Below are 11,456 nucleotides of genomic sequence, written 5' to 3' on the forward strand. Positions count from 1 at the left end.
ATTCCACTCCCACATTTGTCTACAGTCAGTGAGCTTGTAGACGGACACTGTGCATAGCATCTCATTCCAAGGATGGGCCATTACTTACATCAGCATTCTTCCATCACTGGACGTTATTTTCATATTAACCTACAATCAGACACTGTGAATGCTCTTGCGTATTCAAGTCACTTGCTCTGAAAAGCCTTCCTTATCCCCAACTAAGCATCTTCATATTAGCATATAGCATTTATGATGGTACGGAGAGGGGACCGTCCATGTCCACCTCTACCCCCACTTCAACAGTATGTACAGGGGACGGTCCATGTCCACCTCTACCCCCCCTTCAACAGCACGTACAGGGGACGGTCCATGTCCACCTCTACCCCCCCTTCAAATCCAATCTAATCCTCATGGTGACTTTCAAGGTGACATATTTGTCCAGAACTTTTACTAAACCTTTATATGAAATATTTGCACATATGTTCTAAAGATTAAACTTATTTTGAAATATCTGTGGATTCATATACAGTTGAAGAAATAATATTAGGAGATTCATGTGTCCTTTTCATGGTTGCCCCAGTGTTACAACCACCAGGACGCTGACACTGACAGCCCAGAGGGAGGACATCCATCGCCACCAGGGTCCCTCCTGACACCCAGGTCCCGCCCTCTCCCTGACTCCTTAACCCCTGGCAACTGCTAATCTGTTCCCAATCTCTGTAATTTTGTCATTTCAAGAATATTATATAAATTGGAATCATTACAATGATTATCTAGAGATTGGTTTATTTGACTCAGCGTGATTCCCTGAAGATTCGTCCAAACTGTTAGTGTATTAATACTTCACTCCTTCTCAGTGCTGAGCAGTGTTCCGTGGGGAAGACGTCCTGCAGTATAACCATCCACCCATAGAAAGACATGTGGGTTGCATCCAGTTCTTGATTATTACAAACAAAACTACTATAAACTGTTGTGTATAGGTTTTTGTGTGCATGGAAGTTGTCATGTCTCTGGGATAAATGCCCAGGAGAGCAACTGCTGGGTCATATGTTAGCTCCATGACTGATTTTACTAGAGACTGCCAAGCAATATTCTAGAGTGATCATACCGCTTTCCATTCCCACCAGCAATGTATGAGAGATCATTTCTCTACATCCTCGTCAGTATTTGGTGTATATATATTTTTATTTTAGTTGCTTTGATAAGTGTATGGTGATATCTCTTTATGGTTTTAATGTGCATTTCCCTAATGGCTAATGATGTTGGACATCTTTTCATCCATCCTCTGTATATCCTCTTCAGTGAAATATCTTTTCACATATTTTGCTGATTTAGTTGTATATTTTATTTGTGTTTTTTTGAGGGGGATTGCTATTGAGTTTTGAGAATTCTTTATATAGTATAGATTTTGGTCCTTTATTGGATGTGTGGTTTGCAAATATTTTCTCTCCAGTTTTTCCCATCATGCTCTCAAACAGTCCTTTGAAGAGCAGGTTTTAATTTTGATGAGGTCAAATTTATCAAGCTAATTTTTATGGATCATGCTTTTGGTGTTAAGTCTAAGAACTGATTGCTTAACCCTAGATCCAAATGGTTTTCTCCAATTTTTTTTTCTAAAAGTCTTATAGCTGTACATTTTACACTTAAAATGTGATCCATTTTTAGGCTGATTTTTATATAAGGTGTGAGGTTAAGGATGAGGTTCTTTTTTTCCCAGCTATGGATGAACAATTGCTCAACTGTTATTTGTTGTAAAGGCTCTGCTTCCTCCACTGAACTGGTTTTGCAATTTTGTTAAAAATCAGCTGGACACGAGACCAGGAAAAAAAAATCAGTTGGACAGACTGGTGTGGGCCTGTGTTCTGTTCCATAGTTCTGTGCATTTGTCTGTCCTTCTGCCAGCATCACAGGGTCCTGGCTCCTGGATCGTGATAGTGAACATTAACATCGGGTCGTGAGACCTCACACTTTATTCTTGTTTTTCAAGATTGTCTTAGGTATGTTAGAGTTCGTGCCTTTCCATAGGAATTTCAGAATAAGCTGTCTGTATCTACAAAAATTCTTGTTGGGATTGTGATAGAAATTTTCTTAAATCCACAGATCAATCTGAGGAGAAAAAACAACTAAACTATATAGAGTCTTCCAATCCATGAACATGGTATGTTTGTTTAGGAGGTTTGGGGAACATTCCTTGGAATTTTCTACATAGATAATTATGCTATCTGCAAATAGGGATTGCTATATTTCTTCTTTTCTGACCTATACCCCTTTTACGTCCTTTTCTTGTTTTATCTAACTTCCAGTACTAGGTTGAGTAACAGTGATGAGGGTGGACAATTTTGTCTTGTTCCTGATCTTAGGGGGAAAACATTCAGCCTTTCACCTATGTATGTTATTAGCTTTAGGTTTTTTGTAGATGCTCTTTATCTAGTTGAATATCTATTTTTAGTTTTCTGAGAGTTTTTCTTATAGGTGGGTGTTGGATCTTATCAAATGCTTTTTTTTTTTTTTTTGTATCAATTGATGTGATGTTATGTCTCTTCTGTGGATATGGTGGATTATACTGATTGATTTTTGACTATTGAACCAGCCTTGCACATTTGGAGTAAATCTCACCTGGTCCAGCAACTTTATACATCACTGGATTCAATTTGCTAATAGTTTGTTTAGGATTTTGTGTCTAAGTTCATGAAAAATATTGATCTGTAGTTCTTTTTTGTGCTTACCATTGTGGTCTCCAGGTAATGCTAACCTCATAAAGTGAGTTAGGGGTTCCCTCCTTTTTGCTGAATGCTTGATAGAATTAACTCTTCTTTGAATGTTCAGTAGAATTTTCTAGTGAAATTGCCTAGGCCTGAATATTTCTTTTCTTAGGAGTTTTAAAAGAATTAACACCATTTTGAAGTTATATTGATTTGAGACTGGTGGGGGCTTATTTCAGGCCTGGAACAGGATGGCCACCCAAGGCTGACTGAGTGAGCATCATGGGACCAGGTTGGCCTGAACACAGGTGCCTGCCTGGGGCATGGACACTGGCCATGGGCTCAGGGCCCCACCAGCCCTGCAGGCTGGGTCCCTACAGTGGCAGAGGAGGAGTCTGAAACCCAGAGCAGTGAAGGAGACAGGGAGGAAGGCTTTTGTGAAATCCCATGACCTGGGTGGGCCAGGGCAGTTAGTGTCACTGGGTGAAGCTCTTGTGTTTTCTGGAAGAGGTGAACAGCCTCTATTCTAGGGTAGGATGCCATGGAGCACTGCATGAAGAAGATGAGTCAGCGGACATGAGTGTCCTCCCTGCTGTGAGTGAGGGTTAGGACGGAATACCTGGACAGCTGTGTGGGGCTAGAGGCAGATGACACCAGGCTCTCAAGTGCAGACTCAGGATTGGGTTTGGGGCATCACAACCAGGACCAGCTTTTCTGGCCATGATGTGAGGAGAGCCAGCCACATGAGGGGCTGTGGGCCCAACACCCAAAGTGCTGCCAGGGCGCAGAGGATGGAGAAGAGCCAAGAGGGAAGAGGGCTGTCTGGTCCTGGGACAAGCTGGGAAAAGGGATTTTGAGTCAGGAAATATGTCCTAATCATTTGCTTAGGAGAAGTGTGGCCTTGAGCTCATCACTCAAGATGTTTATCTGTAAAACGCAGTGAACACAACTGCTTCAGGACCTTCGTGAAAGCTAAGTGTGTGATGTGTGCAAAGAGGTTGTAAAGCTCAGAAGCCCTGTAATGCGTCCCTGGCGAGGGAGCCCTGTGCTCTTTCAGGTGACGAAGCCCGTGGGCAAGTGGGGATGCTGGGGAAGTTCTGGAAGTGTCTCACGGGATGTAAGGAAAGACACGTGGCCTGTTTGAAGCCCCCCGTGCATACAGTCCTACAGAATGCCCGCCTCGGAGGCCCTCCTTGAGGAAGAGTAGAGAACAAGAGCCACAGCTCGGCGTTTGCAGGCCTAGAGCCGCCGTGCAGAAGGCCAGGCGAGGCACGTGGGTCTGAGCCGCTCTCCTTATCGTCCTCGGCTCTAATTCTTGATATTACACTTAAAAATAGGTGAGGGAGTGCAGCCTTGGGGGCAGCCTGACACCCTACAAAGAGCATCGAGCCATGGGGGGACAAGAGAAAAAATGATGCAAAACCCCCATTTATTATTAATTTCTAATTCTGGCCCCAAAGCAGCACATGTGTGGGGAGCTGTCAGTCTTGAACTGATGAGAGAGAGAACACAGTTTTCACCTTCACTTGTCTGAGGAGGCTCTCAAGCCCTTATTTCTGGTCGCAGACTGAAAGGGGATCACCGCACGGTCTCAGGGGAGGTGCCGGCCCCAGAAGGTGGAGTAAGGGGCCACTCCACTGTGGCTGGAAATGCTGCAAGGACCAGTCAGAGAACCCATGTCCTGGGTTTCCATCAGCGCCAACTTCCGAGAGGTGACAGACATCCCCGATTCTGAAAGCTTTCTTTTCCAGACCTGACTGGGGGCAGAGAGCATGTCTGAAGGATCCCAGAATAATTCCCATTGCCCAGGGCCGGGGGCAATGAGAGAGGGGCTGGCTGAACCCATTTCAGGAGACACCCCTGAGGTCCTGCAAAGTGCAACGGGCCCCAAGCCCACCCATGAGGTGGGCAAGGCTGCTGGCCACACCGCCTCAGGGCAGAACCACCGCATGCAGGGTCCAGGAGAGGCCAACCAGTCCCTCGGGCACAGATGAACGGCTTCTTCAGGCCGCCCTTTATGTTGGGAGATGACCGAGCCCTCAGAGGCAGATGTGTCCTGGGAGACAGGCTCCCACCACTCAGCGGGGACGGGGCTCAAAGTCACCCTGGGAGGTGTTTTCGGGCCACTGACATCCCCCCACCATAAAGACATCCAGAAGATGGATGTGAACAAGACACCAACACACAGACCACTCAGCTCGGACCCTGCAGGTCAGACCCTCCCTGGGGACTTTATTCGGGAGTCTCGTCAGCCCTGAGTCAGCTCTGGATTAGCATCTGCTTGTCAGGACATGCCTGGTGACTCTTCCTAAGCTCTCCCCTGCCCACCAGGCTTGTGTACATACGTGTATGCATGCATGCGTGCGTGTGTGTGTAGGTGTATGCATGCACACATGTATGTGTGTACGTGTATTCATGCATGCACGTTTGTACATGCATGCATGCGTGTGTGTAGGTGTATGCATGCATGCATTGTGTACGTGTATTCATGCGTGCACGTTTGTACATGTATTCATGCATGCATGCGTGTATGTGTACGCATGCACGCATGCATGTGTGTACGTGTATTCATGCGTGCACGTTTGTACATGTATGCATCCATGTGTGTATATGCATGCACGTGTGTCTGTGCATACGTGTATGCATGCATGTGTGTGTACATACTCCACAAGCCTGCCAATGTTGCGGGCTCCCTAGGAAAACAACACGTCATGACCACCAGAGGAGAAGGGTGGACTCGTTCATCCTGAGGGCTGCCCACCAGCTCCTACACCGGCATCTTCTCCAGATGCTAGAATTGCTCTATTCTAATCTCTTGAGTATTGAAGAAGCCGGTACATATATTTACTATCCTTTCTCATCTAAAAGATGCCTTTTTCTTCTTCTGGTGGAAATAATCAAGGAAATTTGTTCATGGTCAGAAACTGTCCATTTCCTGAAGGAAATGTGAACCAGCCAGATGAACGTGAGCTCTGCTAAATGCTCCAGAAAAGCAGCCCAGAAGACAGGGGCGCCGCATCTTCCCGACCCCACAGTCGAATCTCACAGCTGCCAAGAGGACTGTTTCCCTATGACTAGCTAATCTACATAACGAGCATTAATTTTTAATGCATTTTATTTCACTAAAGCATTTCACTCGATTGCATTAATTGCTATGATGTTAAATAAAATATACAGATATAAAACTTGTCATGCAATTTATTTTCCTGTTAATCTACACACGAAGACATCTCCACACCCTAAAACACGAAAGAGAGGAAACAGGAAGGGAACCAGTTCTCCCCTGCCCACCAGGCTTGTGTATATACGTGTATTCATGCATAGCTTTTATCAGACATGGGTCTGCATGTCTTCTCTGGGGCATGATGAGAAACCTGCTGGGCCGCACATGCGACTCTGCCCAGGGGGATGGCCGGGCACCCCTGAGTGCAAACTGAGAGAAGAAGACTCTGGGGTGGGGAGCCTGCCAGGCGCCCCTCAGCAAGGGCAGGGGCCAAAGTGCAACCAGGCCTGACCTCAGCGCCCTGGCCCAGCCTGCCCACCTGGGCTTCCTAACTAAGAGCATTTGGAAATTTCTACGCCTAACTAAACTCACTCAGAGACAGACCTGGGTGCCTCAAGACATACACAGTCTGGATGGGGGCTGTCCGTTACTGTGAACTCACAGTAATAAATACATTTTATATTGTGGCCCAGAACACACAAAACCACACCTGTGAGATAGGAAATTCTGATACTTTCTCTTCTCTATCTCGCTACAGACATGCCAGTTCCAACCCAAACCAGCATCTCCAACCTTCAAAATGATGAGAATTACTCAGAATTCGTGTTGAGAATCTGAATCTCTGGGCCCCACCGGACCCATCAAACCGAACCCGCGGGCGTGTGGCCCGGAAGCAGGCATCCACCCGATGTGTTGATTTCACAGCACTCGGGGGCCAAGGGCGAGAGTGGGGACAGCCAGCCAGGGGCACACCAGCTGGGGGCAGACCCTCTGTGCACCACCTCCCCAAGTCCTGCTGGGGCCAGGCAGGTGCGAGACCATCACACAACCTCTCCCACCGGTGCTAATCCTGTGCAGAAACAAATCTGCCTCTTCAAGACAGAACTGAGTAAAAACTGCCTGACGGTATCTGAGGTTCTGCAGGGCCCCGGAACGCTCGCCTTCGATTTCATGTGCCCAACGCTACTCAAGTCTAAGATTTAAAGTTCATTGTTCAAATCTCTGAGAAGGTTAAAAACACCCCAGAATTTCATTAAATTCTGGGAAGTGCCACCCCAGGATTGGGCCACTGTCTGTCTTCCTCAGCACGCTAGTTTGTCCAAGGGAGGCTGAGCTGAGGGTTGGCACCGAGCAGGTGTGGCCAATGGGAGAGACTGCTAAATCAAGAGATGCCACGACATCCAGCTGCCCTGTCCTGGGCAGGAGGAGGCGAAGGACACTGAGTCTGGCCCCTCAGGAGTACCACTGGGAGCCGAGGCACGTGCATTTCTGTGAATTCTCTCTCATTGTCTTAGCGTCGCTAATTGAAAAGAGCAACATAAAAGTCTTCCGTACTGTTTATACATTACACTTCAATTAATCTTTTCCTAAACATACAATCAAATTAAAATATGGGGTATTTCCATTTTGAGTGAATATATTACTTCCTTTTTCACCATACAAGTTTCTCCTCCGAAAATCAGAAAACTAAGGCATGGCTCAGTCCTGCCTTCTCATCTCCTGTGGGAGAAATCAGAAAACAAAAGCAGTCAAAGAATTTGCCAACATCTCCTGGCCCACGAGGCCCAAGACATTTGCACTGGCCTTCACAGGAATGCACACCCTTAGTTCTTAGGGGGTATTAATAACAAGAAGCTTCAGGTAAACCAGGCTGTTCATATGGTTCCTTTCAGAAGGTCTGTGACTCTGAGCAGACCCTCTGCAGCCTCCCTCTGGGGACCTGTTCCCACTTGACATTTGATTCGCTTGCTTCTCAAGGAGGTTTTTTCTTTTTTTTTTTTTTAAAGATTTTATTTATTTATTTATTTGACAGAGAGAGAGCGAGCGACAGCAGGAACACAAGCAGGGGGAGTGGGAGAGGGAGAAGCAGGCTTCCTGTCGAGCAGGGAGCCCGATGTGGGGCTTGATCCCAGGATCATGACCTGAGCCGAAGGCAGACGCTTAACCAACTGAGCCACCCAGGCGCCCCTCTCAAGGAGGTTTCTGACTTAAGTTTGCTCTTACAGACAAACCTCCTTGTTAAGGCAGTGCAGGGAAGGCTGCAGGTGTCCACAGGTGAGATGCCAAGCCAGGAGCTGGCCTCAGAGCCCAGGGAAAGAAAGTGCTGGATGCCCATCTCTTTAACGCCTCTCAAACTTTGCAGTGCACATCAGTGGCTTACTAGGAGGCTGGGTGGGGCCTGGGAGCGTCCCTGACCGGTTCCAGGGTCCCCCTCCATGAAAAGGGAGAGCCAGGTGCCATGAGCTGGCCCTCACCTCACCGTTCAGCTGACCCCCTTCCCTGCCAGCCTGGGGCTCCCTGATGTCGCCCTTATTCAGTCCAACCTTGAGCCAGCCGTCAGGCACTGGGGGCTCCAGCCCTCAAATACCCTGATTGCTCGTGAAAGTGCCTGTTAGCACACAGGGGCTCAGGTATTCAGACACACGTGGCCATGCTTCTCGGACGCCCTGTGCCCATCTTATCTGGAAAAGCCCACCTTCCTCGTCTTGCAGGGATCCTCCCGCAGCCGGCTGTCCTGTGGTGGCCCCCCGACCTCCCAGCACACACACACACACCCTGGTGCTGCCCCATCTGCTCCCCTTCACTCTCACCCCCTCATATCCGCACTTGCTGCAGAAGCTGAGAGCGCCCTCCCACTCCAAACACTCCTCAGCCAGTGCTGCCCTCCCGCCTGAGTAAGAGGCGCTGCTTCCGGAAGGCAGCCGGAACCGTGGGACAGGGGGAGGAAGAGGCTGCTGAGCCCTTGGCTGCCAAATCCTCCCAAGACACTCAGACCCCGCCTGCTTTTGCCAGGCAAACCCCAGAATTTGATCATTTCCTACCAACCTATGTGTTCTACACGATCTACTAATTGCGGCACATACACCTGTAATTACGATAATGCCGCTCCCAGCCGTACACTGGGTAGAAACTCTTAATTATAACTCCAGCAGTTCATCAACCAGCCCATATTTTCGGAGCATCTGGCATGCGCGGGACTCCGTGCCAGGCATAGAACAGAAAACTGCACAGCCTCCCGCTTCGGTGCCAGCTAACAACGCGCTTCCCTCCTTTTCTTCCCATGCCTACAAAAACACCCAATTTTTTCTTGAATTATGGAAATCTCAAGGTATTAAAAAAAAACTTTTGCAAAGTGGAATATATACATTGTAAAAGGAAAGGGATCGGAACACTATTTGGCACCCGCCTTGGAAAGAATCTCAAAGTTGTTTTCCTAACCTGTCTCCAATTAAAATACAAATGTCTTTTCTTAGCCATAGCCTATAATTCTTAGTACGTGCGTGGCTGGTACGCACCAGGGAACCACAGCCAAGTGGATTTCATCCCCCAAATGGGCTCCAATGCACCCCCCTCCCCCAATTCACAGTTTAAGAGAACCCAGAGCAATTCCATCCCCTTGACTAACTGGGAATTATTAATAAAGGAAGCCTCCGGAGGGCAGCAGCGCGCGCAGCACGATCCACGCACCACGATCCTACAGACTGGGTGCAGACAGGACAGCCTCTCTTCTGCTTCAGCCAGTCTGGGGTTTGTGGGATCCCGCCTGGATTTCATGGATCTCATGACTTTCTCCACTGGGCCTTCGTTCCTTGTGCACAGGATGACCTTGGAGGGTTCACCTAACTAACCTCCTTTTCAACAGCTGTCCCTCGGCAGGGCTGGGACTCGAACCGGTCTCCATTTTACAACTGCTACTCGGTCCAAACGCTGGCCTTGAGCACACACTTGGGGAAACCATGGGTTTTTGCAGCCCAAGGAAGAGGGAGGAGAAAGGGAGGCCTGGGACAGGGAAAAGAAGTACTTTCTGGAATTCTAAAGACCAAGTAGAATTCACGGGAACCCAAGCCCAAGCTCTGGGCTGGGGTTTCAGTCCAGGTGATAAAGGGAGTAAGGGTCCCCGACCATGGCCCTGCTCCGACCGCCAGAAACCAGAAACCAGAAACCGAACCCTCTGGAACAAGGCAGGCTGGGAAGGGGCTCCACGGTCACCCCCAAACCGCCAGAGCACAAACACGCGCAGGCGCACGGAACTCCTCAGCGCTCCCCTCCCCCGCCCCTCCCGGGGCTGACCCCCGCCGCTAGCTGCGCGCCCCCCGCCTCCCCCCTCGCCCCGGATCTGTTCTCCGCGCGCGAGTGTGCGAGGCCCCTCCGCCGGCTCGGGCTGCTCCTGAGTTTGCAGGATTCGCGGCTGGGCCGGGACCCCCTCACATTCAGGTCTGCGCCCCGGGTAGCCGGAGAAGGCAGGGCTGGGAGGAGGGCGGTGCGTGTGTAAGGTGTGAGTGTGTGAGGTGTATGCGTGTCAGGTGCGCGTGTGAGGCGCGCAGGGGTGTGTATGAGGGGCGGCAGGAAGAGGGGAGGCAAGGGCCCCCACGAGCCAAGCACTCGCCCACGTCCCGCCGCCTCCTAGCTCGAGCCGGGTGCGCCCACCTACCAAGCGGGGGCGAGAGCAGGGGGAGCCCGGTCACCCCCCGGGTGGCGGACGCCGTTTTGCCCCTCCCGCCCTTCCTCTCACCTGGGCTCCGGCAGATCCGACGCGGACAGACGGGTCGGGGGCAGGAACCGGGCTGCGGCCGCGGCCGCCCAGACCTCCATGGAAGCGCACCCAGAGGCCCGAGCCCGCGCGCGCCTCCCCCTGGGCGCCAGCCGGCCAGCGGGGGCACTCGGGTCTCGGCGGGGGTCTGGGGGCGGCGCCCCTCACAGCCCGCCTCCTCCGATGGCCCTGGGCGCCGGGAGGGCGCTTCAAGTGCCCCCCGAATCTCCGTTGCCCCCACTCCACGGCGCAACCGAGTAGCAAGTGTGCACGCGGGACCAGCGCCGCGTCGGGACAGGCGTCTGCGCCCCCTTGCCCTGCTCCGGCCCCGGCCCCTTCGGTGTAGACGCCCCCTGCCCCCTGCCCCTTGGGCCCGGAGAGACTCCAACGTAGACCTCTCCTCCGCGCCGCGCCCCCTTGTCCCTTCTCCTGCGAGGAACCCTCCCTTGTAGACACTACCCGCTCCCGGTCCCCACGATCCCCCGGTGTAGACCTCCTGCCTCGTCCCCAGCCCCCGCTTCTGCCCCGCGACCCTCCGGTGCAGACCCGGCCCCACCGTGCACGCAACTTTACCTCGGGGCCGGGACTCCGCGGGCCACCGCTCCGCTCGCCTGGCCGCGGCCTCCTCGGGGCGGAGCGCGGCGTCTCCGGAGCTGGCAGCCCGCGGAGTCCGGCACCGCCCCGCGCGCCGCCCCCGGCCCCGCTCGGCCCCGGCGATCCGCCCGGCGGCGGAGGCGCGGCGCCCCCTCGCGCCCGGCCGCAGGTCCCCGGGGCGGGCAGACACCCGGGCGCGCGGGGCGGGCCGGAGCCCGGAGCTCAGGGCTGCGTCCACTCGGAGCGGGCGCTCGGGGGCATCGGAGGCGCGGACCCCGCTCTGCGCGCCGCTCCCGGCCCACGCGCTCACACTCACCCCCAGACACGCGCGCGCTCTCTCTCTCTCTCACACACACACACACACACACACACACACCGTGGCGGCTCCAGAAGCAGAGACCCCCGCCCGCATCCCTCCTCACCA

General features: G+C 51.9%; 1 protein-coding gene across 2 annotated transcripts in view; it reads right to left on the reverse strand.

Annotated features, from left to right (window-relative positions):
- KCNG2 (potassium voltage-gated channel modifier subfamily G member 2) overlaps nucleotides 1-11,069 on the reverse strand; it is a 73,515-nt gene extending 62,446 nt beyond the window's left edge. The window contains exon 1 of one of the 2 annotated variants that reach the window (XM_036074509.2): nucleotides 11,012-11,069. The gene's annotated coding sequence lies outside the window, so the exon portion shown is untranslated. Of the gene's footprint in view, nucleotides 1-10,339; nucleotides 10,477-11,011 lie in introns of those variants that run through there. The other variant, XM_078060142.1, reaches the window with a different exon arrangement.
- Between the last annotated feature and the right edge of the window lie 387 nt (nucleotides 11,070-11,456).

This window comes from Halichoerus grypus, chromosome 13, assembly GCF_964656455.1.
Source record: "Halichoerus grypus chromosome 13, mHalGry1.hap1.1, whole genome shotgun sequence".
NCBI classification, from domain to species: domain Eukaryota; kingdom Metazoa; phylum Chordata; class Mammalia; order Carnivora; family Phocidae; genus Halichoerus; species Halichoerus grypus.